General features: G+C 44.2%; 1 protein-coding gene across 3 annotated transcripts in view; it reads left to right on the top strand.

Moving 5' to 3' along the window:
• The first annotated feature begins 7636 nt into the window (after window positions 1-7636).
• PTBP3 (polypyrimidine tract binding protein 3) overlaps window positions 7637-14905 on the top strand; it is a 119630-nt gene continuing 112361 nt past the window's right edge. Inside the window, exon 1 of one of the 3 annotated variants that reach the window (XM_010373344.2) lies at window positions 7637-7856. The gene's annotated coding sequence lies outside the window, so the exon portion shown is untranslated. The remainder of the gene's footprint in view (window positions 7857-14905) is intronic. The other 2 variants (XM_010373338.2, XM_010373347.2) reach the window with 2 other exon arrangements.

The following is a 14905-nucleotide window of genomic DNA, read 5'->3' as shown; positions in this document are numbered from 1 at the left end:
ACCACTACACTCCAGCCTGAGTGACAGAGCAATACCCTGTCTCAAGAAAATAAATAAATAAAAAATAAACATGTTTAAATAAATATGAATTTTTACAAGAGTTAGTGTCATGGTTATAATCTTGATAGAAATTTATATCATTTAAAAATTGGGCGGGGTAGGCAGGGCATAGTAGCTAACACCTGTAATCCCAGCATTTTGGGAAGCGGAGGTAGGCAGATCACTTGATAAGTTAGGAGTTGGAGACCAGCCTGGCCAACGTGGCAAAATCCCATTTCTACCAAAAATACAAAAATTAGCTGGGTGTGGTGGGGTGTGCCTGTAATCCCAGCTAGTTGGGGGAGTCTGAGGCAGAAGAATCGCTTGAACCCAGGAGGTGGAGGTTGCAGTGAGCTGAGATCATGCCACTGCACAGCAACCTGGGCGACAGAGCGAGACTGTCTCAAAAGAAAAGAAGAAAAAGAGAGTAAAAAGAAAAAATATTAAAAAGGCAAGTAAATAAAGGTAAAGAAAAAAAAAATAACAACAATCCAAGAGATTTACTTCTAAGTGGGGTCTGGGAGACTTCTAGGTTAAGAAATTCATCCTTAGGATAGAGAGTGGGGGACACCAGTTTTAACGACAAAAAAAAGTAAATGTTTAAGGGCAATGATGATTCTTAGATCACTGTAGTAATTATCACTCAGATCTTCTTAGCCCCTTAGGACTCATGTCTGTATCTTTTTTTTTTTTTTTTTTTTTTTTTGAGACAGAGTCTTGCTGTGTCAGGCAGGCTGGAGTGCAGTTTCATGATCTCAGCTCACTGCAGCCTCAACTTCCTGGGCTCAGGTGATCCTCCCACCTCAGCCTCCTGAGTAGCTGGGCCTACAGGCATGAGCCACGATGCCTGGCTAATTTTTTACATTTTTAGTAGAGATGGCATTTCGCCCTTGTCTAAATCTTAAAGGAGAATTTTCTGCGAATTAAAATAAAAAGGGCTGTTTCATTAAAAATTCTGGGAGACATTGGGTCCTAGGTGATGTAGTATGACAAAAGACATGGAGAGGAATCCTCCCCTTTTCAGAAAAGTGCTCCAGAAAGCCCAATGCAACTTTGGCATGGGCTGGCAAATTATACTATAGGACAGTGACAAGGGACAGCACCTTCAGCACAGACATGAGTCGTCTGTGCCAGGCACTGGCCATATTAAGAACTTCATGTGGAGATGATTACATCAGGGCCGGACATGGGATGACAAAAATGGACGTGATTCATAGCTGCTGAGAAGTCAGCGAGCATGTAGGAGACACTTGCATGCCGCCTCTTCAAATAGTTGGGAAGGACTTTGAAGAAAGGCTCATAATTCAACAGATTGGGCAGAGTTGGTCAGAGTCAGTGTGTATCAGCTGTTGTAACTTTGACTACCAAGGTGATATAGCCTGCAAACTATAAATTATACTGAAGATGCCATTTTGCTTAAGCCTTTGAAGGTTGTTATTGTTTAACTATTGAACAAATAACAACAAATATTAAGGGAACACTCAGCCAAGGTTTATTTTGAAATAATTGTAGATTCACAGGAAGTTTAAAAAATAAGTACAAAGAGGTCCTGTGCACCTTCAACCAGTTTCCCCCAATAGCAACATCTTAGTAACTACATTACACTATCAAAGACAGTACACAGACACTGCGCAATCCATGACTTCTCTTCAGATTTTGTCACTTTTTCATGCACGTATCTAAAGTTCTATGCAATTTTATCATGTGTAGATTTGTATAACCACCCCCATGATCAAGATACAGAACTGTTTTATTACCACAAATATCCCTGTTGTTACTCCCTTGTAGTCACAGTTGTCTCCATCCTCTTTCATCTGCTCCCACCCTCTTCGTAATCCTTGGTGACCACTAATCTGTTCTCCATCTCTATAATTTTGTCATTTTGAGGATGTTATAGAAATGGAATCATATAGCATGTAATCTTTTGAGATTGGCTTTTTTCATTTAGTATGATTTCAGATGTTTCTATTTTGGGAAATATGATGTCAATTATGATTTTGTATTTGTCGTGGGATAAAATGATATTAAAATGTCTACCTTCCTAGATTCACCTAATAGCTGGTATTATTTCTGACTTATTTGGCATCTTTGTATTATTTTATATATTAAGAAGTCTTACCTGTAAACAGAAATAGGGTTCTGTCGGTTAAATGTTAACTAACTACTGTCTACCAGAATGCATTAAGGTAAGTGTTCAAAGGTTACATGTTGTCCAAACATAATAGCGATGGGGGTGATGTCTCTCATCAGAAAAGGTGTTTCAGGGGAATTACTTAGTCAAATCAGAAAAAAAGAACAAGGGAAAATGTTAGAAAAATTATAAACTACATTATTTGTAACTGTCTTTTCAAAGCATAGAGCAATTAGCAAATAGAGAAAATGTAACTCCATTCACTATCAAGACGACAGTATACAGAACCTACCGGTTTCAGCTCAAACCAGGTCATGTGGGTGATGTCTGAGATACCTGATTCCAGAAACTTCTGTGGGATGATAGAAAGCCATGGCTCTTCCACATCATGTAGACTATGGGAACAGCTAGGATTCTAAAAGTGGTTCTTAAGGAGCTAAACTCTATGCTACCTACTATTTTTGAATCAAAGTGACTCACAAACCCATGGAGCTTAATCTATAAGAAGTTCTCGAAATTGGCCAGGCACGGTGGCTCTGGCCTGTAATCCTGCGCCCGAAGGTGGTGGGTTCTTGGGCTCACTGACTTCAAAAATGAAGCCGCAGACCCCCGCAGTGAGTGTTACAGTTCTTAAAGATGGTGTGTCCGGAGTCTGTTTCGTCATTTAGATGTGTCTTTTTCCTTCTGGTGGGTTCACAGTCCTGCTGGCTTCAGGAGTGAAGCTACAGACCTTCATGGTCAGTGTTACAGCTCTTACAGGTGGCGTTCACCCAAAGAGGGAGCAGCAGCAAGATTTATTGTGAAGAGCAAAAGAACACACCTTCCTAACTGTGGAAAGGGACCCAACCTGGTTGCCCAGGGCTGGTTCCGGCAGCCTGCTTTTATTACCTTATCTGGCCCCACCCACATCCTGCTGATTGCTCCATTTTACAGAGAGCTGATTGGTCCGTTTTGACAGAGTGCTGATTGGTGCATTTATAATCCCCTAGCTAGACACAAAAGTTCTCCAAGTCCCCACTGGGAGAGCTAGATACAGAGCACCAATTGGTGTATTTACAAACCTTGAGCTAGACACAGAGTACTGATTGGTGCGTTTACAATCCTTTAGCTAGACACAGTGCTAGACAGAAAAGTTCTGGAAGTCCCCCCACTGTTAGCTAGATACAGAGTAGGGATTGGTGTATTTACAAACCTTGAGCTAGACAGAGTTTTGATTGGTGTATTTACAATCCCTTAGCTAGCCATAAAGGTTCTCCAAGTCACCACTAGACTCAGAAGCCCAGCTGGCTTCACCTAGTGGATCCTGCACAGGGGCTGCAGGCAGAGCTGCCCACCAGTCATGTGGCCCCTGCACTCCTCAGCCCTTGGGCGGTGGATGGGACGGGGCGCCACGGAGCAGGGGGCCGCGTGGGAGCCCACCACGGAAGAGGGTCTCCGACACGGCTGGCTGCAGGTCCGGAGCCCTGCCCTGCAGGGAGGCAGCTGAGACCCTGTGAGAACTCAAGTGCAGCGCCCGTGAGCCGGCACTGCTGGGGAACCTGGCGCACCCACCGCAGCTGCCTGGGTGCTAAGCCCCTCACTGCCCTGGCCGGCCGGCCGCTCCAAGTGCGGGGCCCTCCAAGCCCAAGCCCACGCCCACGCCCGCCGGAACTCGCGCTGGCCTGTGAGCGCAGCACGCAGCCCCAGTCCCTGCCTGCGCTTCTCCCTCACACCTTCCTGCAAGCAGAGGGGGCCGCCTCCAGCCTCCGCCAGCCCAGAGAGGGGCTCCCACAGTGCCGTGGCGGGCTGAAGGGCTCAAGTGCCTCCAGAGTGGAAGCCAAGGCAGAGGAGGCACCTAGAGCAAGGGCTGCTAGCATGTTATCACCTCTCAATCCCAGCACTTTGGGAGGCCGAGGCAAGCAGATCACTTGAGGCCAGGAGTTTGAGACCAGCCTGGCCAACATAGTGAAACCCCCACCTCTATGAAAAATACAAAAATTAGCTAGGTGTGGTGGCACATGCTTCTAATCCCAGCTACTAGGGAGGCTGAGGCAGGAGAATTGCTTGAACCTGGGAGGCAGAGATTGCAGTGAGCTGAGATCACGCCACTGCACTCCAGCCTGGGTGAGAGAGCAAGCCTCTGATTCCAAGAAACAAACAAACAAACAAAAAGTTCTTTGAATTTAGAACCAAGGGGCAGGGGAAAGAGTTAAGGGTTCACCTTTTTTGTTGTAAACTGTTTTCTGTTTTCTTATATCTTGGCTTCTGTTGTAAAGCTGGACATTGAGTACTTAGGAAATGCCAAAAAGTTTTGTTAATTTCAGTCAGGTGCACTGTCTTTACATTGCAGACTTCTCAGAATTATTGTTAGTATGAATCATAAATTTCAGACACACTCCATATTTACCTTTATTTATTGAGAGATGGGGTCTTCCTGTGTTATTTTTTAATATTGAAATTTGGAATAGCAAAGATAGGGGTCATGTTCTGCTATTTTTAATATTAAAATCTGTTAGCTTAAAGCATAGAGTAAGAGATACATAATTTTAATAATTTATTTTTATTTTTATAAAAATATAGAGACAGGGTTTCACCATGTTGCCCAGGCTGTTCTCACACTCCTGAGCTCAAGCAATGCTGCCGCTTTGACCTCCCAAAGTGCTGGGATTACAGGTGTGAGACACCATGCTCAGCCAATTTTTTTTTTTTTTTAAATAAAGAAACTGTAAATTGGTACAGCCTTTTTGGAATCATTTTCAAAAAATTTATCAAATTTGAATCATAAAGGCTATAAAGGCTTTATATAAAGGATTGTGGAATTATATAAAGGATAAAAAAGCTTATATCCTTTGTTTCTCAATTCTACTTCTAGGGATCTATTCCTAAGATGTAATAATACGTGTGCAAAGATATTCATACTTTCATGATATTTTCTGCAATAGTGTTAGTTATTTTGAATACTCGGAAACAATGTAATTTCCACTGTTTTGGAAAAGGTTTAAATTATTAAATGAAATTATGAGGTTGGGCATAGTGGTTCACGCCTGTAATCCCAGAACTTTGGGAGGCTGAGGTGGGTGGATCACTTGAGGTCCGAAGTTCAAGACCAGCCTGGCCAACATGGTGAAACCCTGTCTCTATTAAAAATACAAAAATTAGCCAGGCAGGGTGGCAGGCGCCTGTAATCCTAGCTACTCCAGAGGTTGAGGCAGGGGAATCGCTTGAGCCTGGGAGGTGGAGGTTGCAGTGAGCCGAGATTGCGCCACTGCCCTCCAGCCTGGAGTCTCCCTTTGTCACACAGGATGGAGTGCAGTGGCACGATCTCAGCTCACTGCAACCTCCACTTACTGCGTTCAAGAGATTCCCGTGTCTCGATCGCCCGAGTAGCTGGGATTACAGGTGTGCGCCACCAAGCCGGACTAATTTTCCTATTTTTAGTAGAGATGGGGGTTTCAGCATGTTGGCCAGGCTGGCTTCAAATTCCTGACCTTAAGTGATCCGCCCGCCTTGGCCTCCCAAAGTGCTGGGATTACAGGTGTGAGCCACCACGCCCAGCCATAATCCAGGATTTTTAGGTGAAAGAAAAAAAAAAAGAAAAGAAAAAGAAAAAGAAAAAAAAGAAAAATGGTAAAGGTTGCCGGGCGCGGTGGCTCACGCCTGTAATCCCAGCACTTGGGGAGGCCGAGGTGGGTGGATCACAAGGTCAGGAGTTTGAGACCAGCCTGACCAACATGGTGAAATCCCGTCTCTACTAAAAACACAAAAACTAGCCAGGCCTGGTGGTGGGCGCCTGTAATCCCAGCTACTCAGGAGGCTGAGGCAGGAGAATCACTTGAACCCGGGAGGTGGAGGCTGCAGTGAACCCAGACTGTGCCACTGTACTCCAGCCGCGGAGACAGAGCGAAACTCCTTCTCAAAAAAAAAAAAAAAAAGGAAAGGTCTTGAAGGATGCACGCAAAATTTTTACAGTGGTAGACATGGGCAGGGGGTGGTTTGGAAAGAAAAATACTAATTAATAACTTTTCAATATTTTATATTGTTTGAATTTTCCAAAATGAGCATTTATGCTGATATTACTTGTGTAGCTAAAAAAAGAGTTAAGGAAATTTCATCAACAGAATATATCCCAAATACAGCGATAGAAAGACTGCATCAGCTACTTACCTTGTTGATTCGACATTTCCATCTGTCAATGTTTACAAATGCAACTTAATATTTTGATTTAATATACAAAACAAAATATATTTGACATTTTGGAAGAGGGACTGAGGTTAGATACAGTACTTTAAGAATGACCTCACCGAATCACTCTACCTATTTGAAAAGTTTTATGCCAAAAATATACATAAACTGAGGAATCCATTCAACAGTGACGGCTGGAACCTGATTTTCTTGTGTATCCATGCAGTGCCCGGCACATAGTAGGTTAATACTGACTGAATGATGAATGAGTCCACAGTTTAGATCTTTTTAGTAGCACCTACTGATCTGAAAGCAGGAAATTAGCAAGGATAGATGTTTGAGTTTCTTGTTAGTTGCTTTTCAAATGACGAAGCCACGGGGAGGAGCCCCGCTCTTTTTTACTCAGGAGGTTAAGACTTTTGCTTAACAGGTTAGTGGGTTACGTTTTGGTGATCTTTGAGTTGAAAAAGTATTTCACACTAAAAAGGGGAAAAAGCAAGCGTGTTGTCACTCGTTGTATTATATATATACTTTTTGCTCAGACCAGAGGAGAGGGTTCTCTGATGCAAACGTTTCCTGGTTGTGAAACTGTGAGCAAATCACTCTCTTTATATCCATATTTTCATCTGAAAAAAGCGAATAATGAGTAAGCTTTTAAAAAATGCTGGAAATATAGCCATTCCATGTTTGTACAATGAATTTTTCATGTAAATTCAATACTAGACGGTCAGGTCGAAATGCACTCAGATACTTAAACTGTATACAAATTCCAGTCCGGGCGGCCTCTTTCACCTCATTCATCGCCCCAGCCACACCTATGGCTGGCTGCTGCCGGTCCCAGCGGTCGACTCCAGCGCGAGGCTGGCCCCTGGACGTGCCAACTACAGCCTTGCGCACCCGGGGCAATTCCACCTCGTTTCTGGGGTCCTCGCGGGACATTCCTGCCTACTCTTGGGAGTTGGGTCCCCAACGCTTTTCCCGCCGGCAGAGGGAGGCATTCAAACCCGGCAGCCCGAGTCTGCGAAGCCGGAAGGACCGCGGGGCCGCGAGAGGGCGGGCGGGGCGCGCGGCGGAGCGGGAAGCACAAGGCGCGCGCTCCCGCGAACGCAGGAGGGAGGCTGGGGGCGCGCGCGCGCCGGGATGAGGGGCCGAGAGGCGGGGTCTTACAGCGACCGCTGGAAGAGGGCGCCCCAGAGCCGAGCCGGAGGCCGGCTGCGAGCCGGGCGAGGGTGGGCGCGAGCGCAGGGGCGGGCCCCGAGGGAGGGCGGGGACGCTGAGGGGGCGGGGGCGGGCCAGACGGGGACGCGCTCGCGGGGTGGGGAAGGCGGGGGCGCGGCGGTGGCGGGAGCGTGCCCGGTCCCCGCCCCTGTTTCCCACTCTCCTTCCACCTCGGACCGGCCGGGGCTCCGCAGAGGCGACGCTCGCTTGTCCCCGGAACCGCCCTGTTGCCGCCGCCTGCTTCCTCCGCTTGCGGTTAGCCCGTCAGTCCCTGCTCTGTGCGCGCCTCCGTCTGGGCCATGGATGGGTAAGTGCTAGGCGGCGCGGCGGCCGCTCCGGGTTGCTCTGGCGCCGCTTCCACCCGGCTCTCGGCGGGACGCGCAAGGGCTGGGAAGCCATGCGCGGCGCTGACGGCCGGAGGAGCGGCCCCGGCCAAGCCCGACGGTGGGGCTTCCGGGCGTCTCTGTGGGGATCCCGGAATCGCCGAGGCGCGGTCCGCCGCAGCCTCTCCTTTCCCCACGCGGTGCCCCGGACACGTCCGCTCCTTCCCAGCCTTACTCGACACACCCAGGAGCGGAGGAAAGCCCGGTCCGGCCGTGGTGCCGGGGTCCGCCCTCTGCGCCCCGAGTCCGCGGAGCCCAGCTCGGCCTCCCGACACTTCCTCTCAGAAAATGGTGCGCGGCGCTGGGGGAGGCGGAGGCGGCGCGCGGGGCGGGCGTCCTCCTGCCGGGGGAGTTGCTGTTTACCGGCGAGGTGGGGCGAGCGGCCGACGGCGGGTGCACGCGTCGGTACCCGTCTGGGCGGCGACCTGGTCCCAAGCCGCGGTCCCACGCGGGGTCCCCGGGCCGCCGCGGGACTTGGCCGAGGTCTCCAGACTTGTGCTGTGAGATACGTTAATGTTTTCTCGACATCAGGGATCTGGACTTAGTGGCCGTGGACGCTTCCCCCTCACCATTCTCTCTCCCCAAGAAACTTAATGAATTATCTGCCCGTGTATGTAAAATACGATGTACGGGCGATTTTCGGGGGCCTTTCAAATGCTCAAAAATTTAATGGGGGTCCGTGACCAAAATAAAAAGATGTAGAGTCTGTGTATATAAACGGTTCTCTGGGGACTCAGGGATATGGGGTGGGACTTGACATATTTTGGTAATTAAAGTAACAACTATGTTAGGATCTTGGTGAATTAATTGAAGGTTGTAGTGTCTGTACCTACGGATTAAAAAAAATCTCCAACTCGGTTTATTCCCTTTATGTATTTGAGGTTTTGTTTGGCTTGTTACCTACTTTTGATGACAAGATTTCTGTAAGGTTGTGGAATATATGCAACTTACTAGAACAGTAAAAGTCGTTCACATGTTGCCGTATAGTTGATAATTGTTATGCTATTTGAAGAAGATGAAATCTTCAATAGGTTTTGACCTCATTAGATTTCATTTATTTTAGTTTCACAATATTAAGTGTATATGACATTTCGGATTGATTCATTTGAATGCAGATTGCACGCTGCTCCAGATATCGAAGTGGAATTTTAGATTTTATTCATGATTGGGATGTTCTTTATTTTTATTTAATTGAAGCTTTAAAATTTTTCTTAAAATTATAACTTTTGGATACACAGTAGGTGTGTATATTTTGGGGGGGATTGAAGCTGTTTTTATTGTTTGAAGTTTCTTCGAGAACATTGTTGAAAACTTATTTCACGTTACCTTATTCAGTTAGATTTTATATGTTGAAAAATTTTGTGTCGTAAAGATTTGTGTCATTGTACTAATATTTTGGTTCAGGCAGGCTATGAAATTAGCATTTCATTATGTGTAGTTAATTGTCTGGAGGGTTTGACTTAAATATGGATGCAGGCTATTTTTTTGTGTCGTAAAATTTATAGTTTTAATAAAGAGGACTCTTGAATTTTGCGTCTTTGCTGTTAAACTCTAGGATAACTGTGAAGTGCAAACTTACTTTTTGATAGTGTTTAACAAGTTAACTCTCCCTTCACCCTATTTGTGGTTTTAGAGGTAGTATTGGGTTTATTGGTTTCAATATGCAAGGCAGTTATACAGATACTGACTGGAAGGTAAGTTCATTTGGTAGTTCAGGTCGGAGCATAGTTTGCCCTTTGCGTCAGAACCAATAACCGTAGTGTTAAACAATCTTATTTTTTATGCAGCAAGGGTCCAGTTACTTTTCACATTTAAATTTTAGACAAATGAATTTCAAGTTTCAGAAGTTTACAAGGAAAAATAAAAAATCTACGTGGTATTTTTGAAACAGTTTACATCATCTAGAGTCATTTGTTAACTTTTATGAGGTAATGATGACATAGGTTATTAACAATATGTAGAATGTATTTGTAGCTTTCTTCTAGGAGATATGAAAAAAGCATTAATCGAAGACAGTTTCTTGGGGCTTAGAAAAGAAGAGTTTTTGTATGGCACGACTTTAAAGGGGATTTTCACACCCTGTTCTTAAGGGATGTGGTTTAAGAATACAGTGCAGTTTTGCCTTCAGGAGACTAATTAAATTTCTACATTTTCCAACAGCCTGAAAAAGATCCTTTTTCCTTATTTGGATAGTTAAAAAACAAACCACAAGCCACCAGTCAACATATCTTTCTAGTTCCTCCTCAAATCCCAACTGTCTCTTGTGTGTGTGTATGTGTTCATTTCCTCCTGAGAGATAATTTATACTTAAACATAGTTTTGACGTGATAGAATATTTTTAAAAAGCAAATCTTTGAAAATTTTGATGTCTGAAATGTGATGTTTGTATTTATTTTAGTTCTGAGAGACTGTCTTAACTATATTTTGGTGAGCAATTTTGGGTGGTAAATGCAGATTTGCAAGATGCCTTCTATTTCTGTAAAATCCAAGCGCTGGTTTTGTTTCATTTAAAACCTCAGACACGATTATTCATGCCAGTGACTTAAAGGAACAAACTCTGGTGATTTTAAGTTTTGGTTTGGCTTCGTTAAATGAGGGTAAACGGATAAACACTCATTTTTATTGAAGTACGACTGTACTTTCCTAAATACTAAAAGATAACTTAGGATTTGTTTCTTGCATTGGTAGTGAGGATTTGCTTTTACACTCTGCTGTTGCTAGACTGTCTCATCATTTTTCTTTGTATTAATATTTCACAACTCATCGCATTCTTATTTTTATTATTTGTTATTATAATGCTTTTTCCCCCTTATTCTTACTATCTCTGTCTTTTAAAAACTTGTTCTCTAACTTTGTTTTCCATTTTCTCTTTTTACTTTTTCCATACAGTGTTGTTACAGATCTTATAACAGTCGGTTTAAAGGTAGGAATCTTTTACTATCCTTTCATACGCATTTTTATATCTTTTGGCATATTTTCAATCTCACCTGTTCATAAAATTATCTGCTTTATTGTGTAATAGTCTTTCATTTTTACTTAGCTTCAAAATAAGTAGACCTGAGGTAATTTTGGATTTTACGTATTTATAAGGAGGAACTATAGTATTATGTATAGCAGTTAAATGTAGCCTAGGCTTAGGCTTGGTGCGGTGGCTCACCCCTGTAATCCCAGCAGTTTGGGAGGCTGAGGTGGGCGGATTGCTTGAGCCCAGGAGTTTGAGACCAGCCTGGGCAACACCGTGAAACCCTATCTCTATTAAAAAAATAAAAAATAAAAAAATTAGCTGGGCATGGTGGTGCATGCCTGTAGTCCCGGCTACTTGGGAGGCTGAGCTGGGAGAATCACCTGAGCCTGGGAAGTCAAGGCTGCAGTGAGTGTGATCGTGTCACTGCACTCCAGCCTGGGCAATGGGAGTGAGACCCTGTCTCAAAAAAAAAAAAAGGAAAAAAAAAAGAAAAAGTGTAGCCTAGGCTCTGATTTATCTTTTTACCATGTCTTTTCTTATATCCTCTTTCATGGATGTACCAATGAGAATAATCTAAGCAGGTGATACTTCTTTCTTTAGTGCCTACTATGTGTCAGGTGTTTTACATGTATTTTTACTATTCATAGCGATCCTTCAAGGTGGGTAATCAGTATTCCCATTTTAGAGGTGAAAAAATAGCTTTAGAAAGTTCGTGTCCAGGCCGGGCGCGGTGGCTCAAGCCTGTAATCCCAGCACTTTGGGAGGCCGAGACGGGCGGATCACGAGGTCAGGAGATCGAGACCATCCTGGCTAACACAGTGAAACCCCGTCTCTACTAAAAATACAAAAAAACCTAGCCGGGTGAGGTGGCGGGCGCCTGTAGTCCCAGCTACTGGGGAGGCTGAGGCGGGAGAATGGCGCAAACCCGGGAGGCGGAGCTTGCAGTGAGCTGGGATCCGGCCACTGCACTTCAGTCCGGGCGACAGAGGGAGACTCCGCCTCAAAAAAAAAAAAAAAAAAAAAGAAAGTTCGTGTCCAAGATGTGGTGCACTAGTGTTCAAACTCTTGTCTTCCAGGTACCAAAGCCTGACTTTTTTTTCATTATACCTAGCTGTCAGCAATGAGAGTTCTGTCTAAAAGGCACACATCCAGAGAGCTGGATAATTAGTATTTTATAATAATGATTCTTCTAGGTTTTAAATCATTTCAGTTTTACCGAAGTCTTTTCATTTATTGGGTTTTGTTTCTTTGTTTTTTGTTTTTTGTTTTTTTTGAGGCGGAGTTTCACTGTTGCCCAGGCTGGGGTGCAGTGGTCCAATCTCTGCTCACTGCAGCCTCCACCTTTGAAAAGGGGTTCAAGTGATTCTTTTGCTTTAGCCTCCTGAGTAGCTGGGATTACAGGCACATGCCACCATGCCTGGCTAATTTTTTGTATTTTTAGTAGATACGGGGTTTCAACACGTTGCCCAGGCTGGTCTCCAACTCCTGACCTCAGGTGATCTGCCCTCCTTGGCCTCTCACAGTGCTAGGATTACAGGCGTGAGCAGCTGCGCCCGGCCCATTTTTTGGATTTTTAAATATAAATTAAGTAAACAGTGCCCATCTGTATGAGACTTAAAATATCTGGGTGTTCTAAACGTTCCCTTAGTATTTTAATATTTGATATAGCTGAGTTGAGAATCTAGTTCTAGAAGCCACTTACAGTTCAGATTATTGTAGAAAGAAATAGTTCATCTTTGTTTTTATGTATCTTACACATTATAGATTGACTTATGTAAATTTGTTCCACCACTTTGGGTCCATCTGTGTTCATCATCTCTTCTTGCTAGCAAATTTCAGGCTCCTGCTTTATTTGCATTTGTCGGATCTGACAGGGGTGTTCATTCATGGTTTTTTTGTTGTTGTTTGTTTTTAATTCTGTCACCTAGGCTGGAGTGCAGTGGTGGCATGATCATAGTTCATTGCAGCCTCGAACTCCTGAACTCAAGCCATCCTCTTGCCTCAGCCTCCAAAGTAGCTAGTAAATCTACAAGTGTGCACCACCGTGCCCAGCTGGGATTTTGCTGTGTTGCCCAGACTGGTCTCAAACTCTTGGTCTCTCAGAGTGCTGGGATTGCAGGCATGAGCCTCTGCGCCTGCCCTAAAAATATGTCTTGGTAAGAAAATTCAAATGTTAGATGCAGGAACCATATTTGAATACAAGATTTGGCTTTCTGACTACCTGCTTTTAGCAAGCACTTTGTAAAAAAAGATCAGATCCTACTCTGAAGAGAAGATAAGCTTACTAGTTGATTCAGTAGCAATCTTTATTTTTATAGACTTAGATACTGGGAATGTAAAATTATGCATTATCTGGAGAAATTTCTCTAAGATTGTTCTTTTTGGATTCCATCCAAGGAAGCTTAATTACCAAGTAAATACTAAGAGGCCAATAAGGCTTATAATTCATCTAGATTGTGTGAAAGATAATCTAGCAGCTACGTAATTTCCTTTGTATGCCATCTGAATATGATGACACAACAAATGGTTTCAGCCAGTGGCAAGAGTGGATTTCAGGTTATCTTCCATAAGTTGCTTTCCTGGATTCGAAAGAGTAATACGAACTTTTAAAAAAAGAATTGGCCGTGTGCGGTGGCTCAAGCCTGTAATCCCAGCACTTTGGGAGGCTGAGACGGGCGGATCACGAGGTCAGGAGATCGAGACCATCCTGGCTAACACGGTGAAACCCTGTCTCTACTAAAAAATACAAAAAACTAGCCGGGCGAGGTGGTGGGCGCCTGTAGTCCCAGCTACTTGGGAGGCTAAGGCAGGAGAATGGCGTAAACCTGGGAGGTGGAGCTTGCAGTGAGCTGAGATCCGGCCACTGCACTCCAGCCTGGGCGACGCAGCGAGACTCTGTCTTCAAAAAAAAAAAGAATTGAAAATGCTCTGTAGTATAACATAAAATACATTGTTTTAGAGAAAGAAAACTGAGTTGCTTTTAGAGATTAAGTGATTCACCAGAATATGTTATGAGGGCAGGGATTTTTGCTTTTTTCTTCACTACTGTGTTTCCAGTGTCTGTCACATAATAAGCTCTCAGAAATACTTGATGAGTGAATGAATGCCAAATTGTCATATGGCTAGTTAGGTAGCATACTTATACAGGAACTCAAGCTTTCTCATTTTGCTAGTGTTCCCCCCCCCCCCATTAGTCATATACTGTGGTGAGAAAGAAATCATTTCATTTTTAAATTGGAATTTTCTTGAAGACAGGTAACATTTTTCAGGCGGCTTAGGACTGTCTTATGTTATACCTAGGTGTATATCTTGGATGTTCTTTGTGGTGTTACAATTTTTTGAGCCTTGCCAAAATTAAGAAAATTGGTTTCTGATACTACTTTCATGAAAAATTTGTTTTATTTCTTCATGTAATTTTTTTTTTTTTTTTTTTTTGAGATGGAAGTGTCTCCCTCTGTTGCCCAGGCTGGAGTGCAGTGGCACAATCTTGGCTCACTGCAACCTCCACCTCGTGGGTTCAAGCGATTCTCCTGCCTCAGCGTCCCGAGTAGCTGGGACTACAGGCGCACGCCACTGTACTTGGCTATTTTTTTTTTTGTATTTTTAGTAGAGACAGGGTTTCACCATATTGGCCAGGCTGATCTCAAACTCCTGACCTTGTGATCTGCTCACCTTGGCCTCCCAAAGTGCTGAGATTACAGGCGTGAGCTACTGTGCCCAGCCTTCTTCATGTAATTTTTGTATTTTGAGATGCTTATTGGGAAACTGAGATGTATTTGCTATTTTTTTTTCTTTCTTTGAAGACAGACTCTACCTCTGTCGTTGCCCAGACTGGAGTACAGTGGCACAATCATGGCTCACTGCATTCTCCACCTCCAAGGCTCAAGTGATCCTCCTACCTCAGCCTCCTGAATAGCTAGGACCACAGGCATGTGCCACCACACCCTGTTAATTTTGAAATTTTTTTGTAGAGACAAAGGCCTCACTATGTTGTCCAGGCTAGCCTTG

Source organism: Rhinopithecus roxellana, chromosome 16 (assembly GCF_007565055.1).
Source record: "Rhinopithecus roxellana isolate Shanxi Qingling chromosome 16, ASM756505v1, whole genome shotgun sequence".
Classification (NCBI taxonomy): Eukaryota; Metazoa; Chordata; class Mammalia; order Primates; family Cercopithecidae; genus Rhinopithecus; species Rhinopithecus roxellana.
This window is presented reverse-complemented; position numbering and strand designations above follow the sequence as displayed.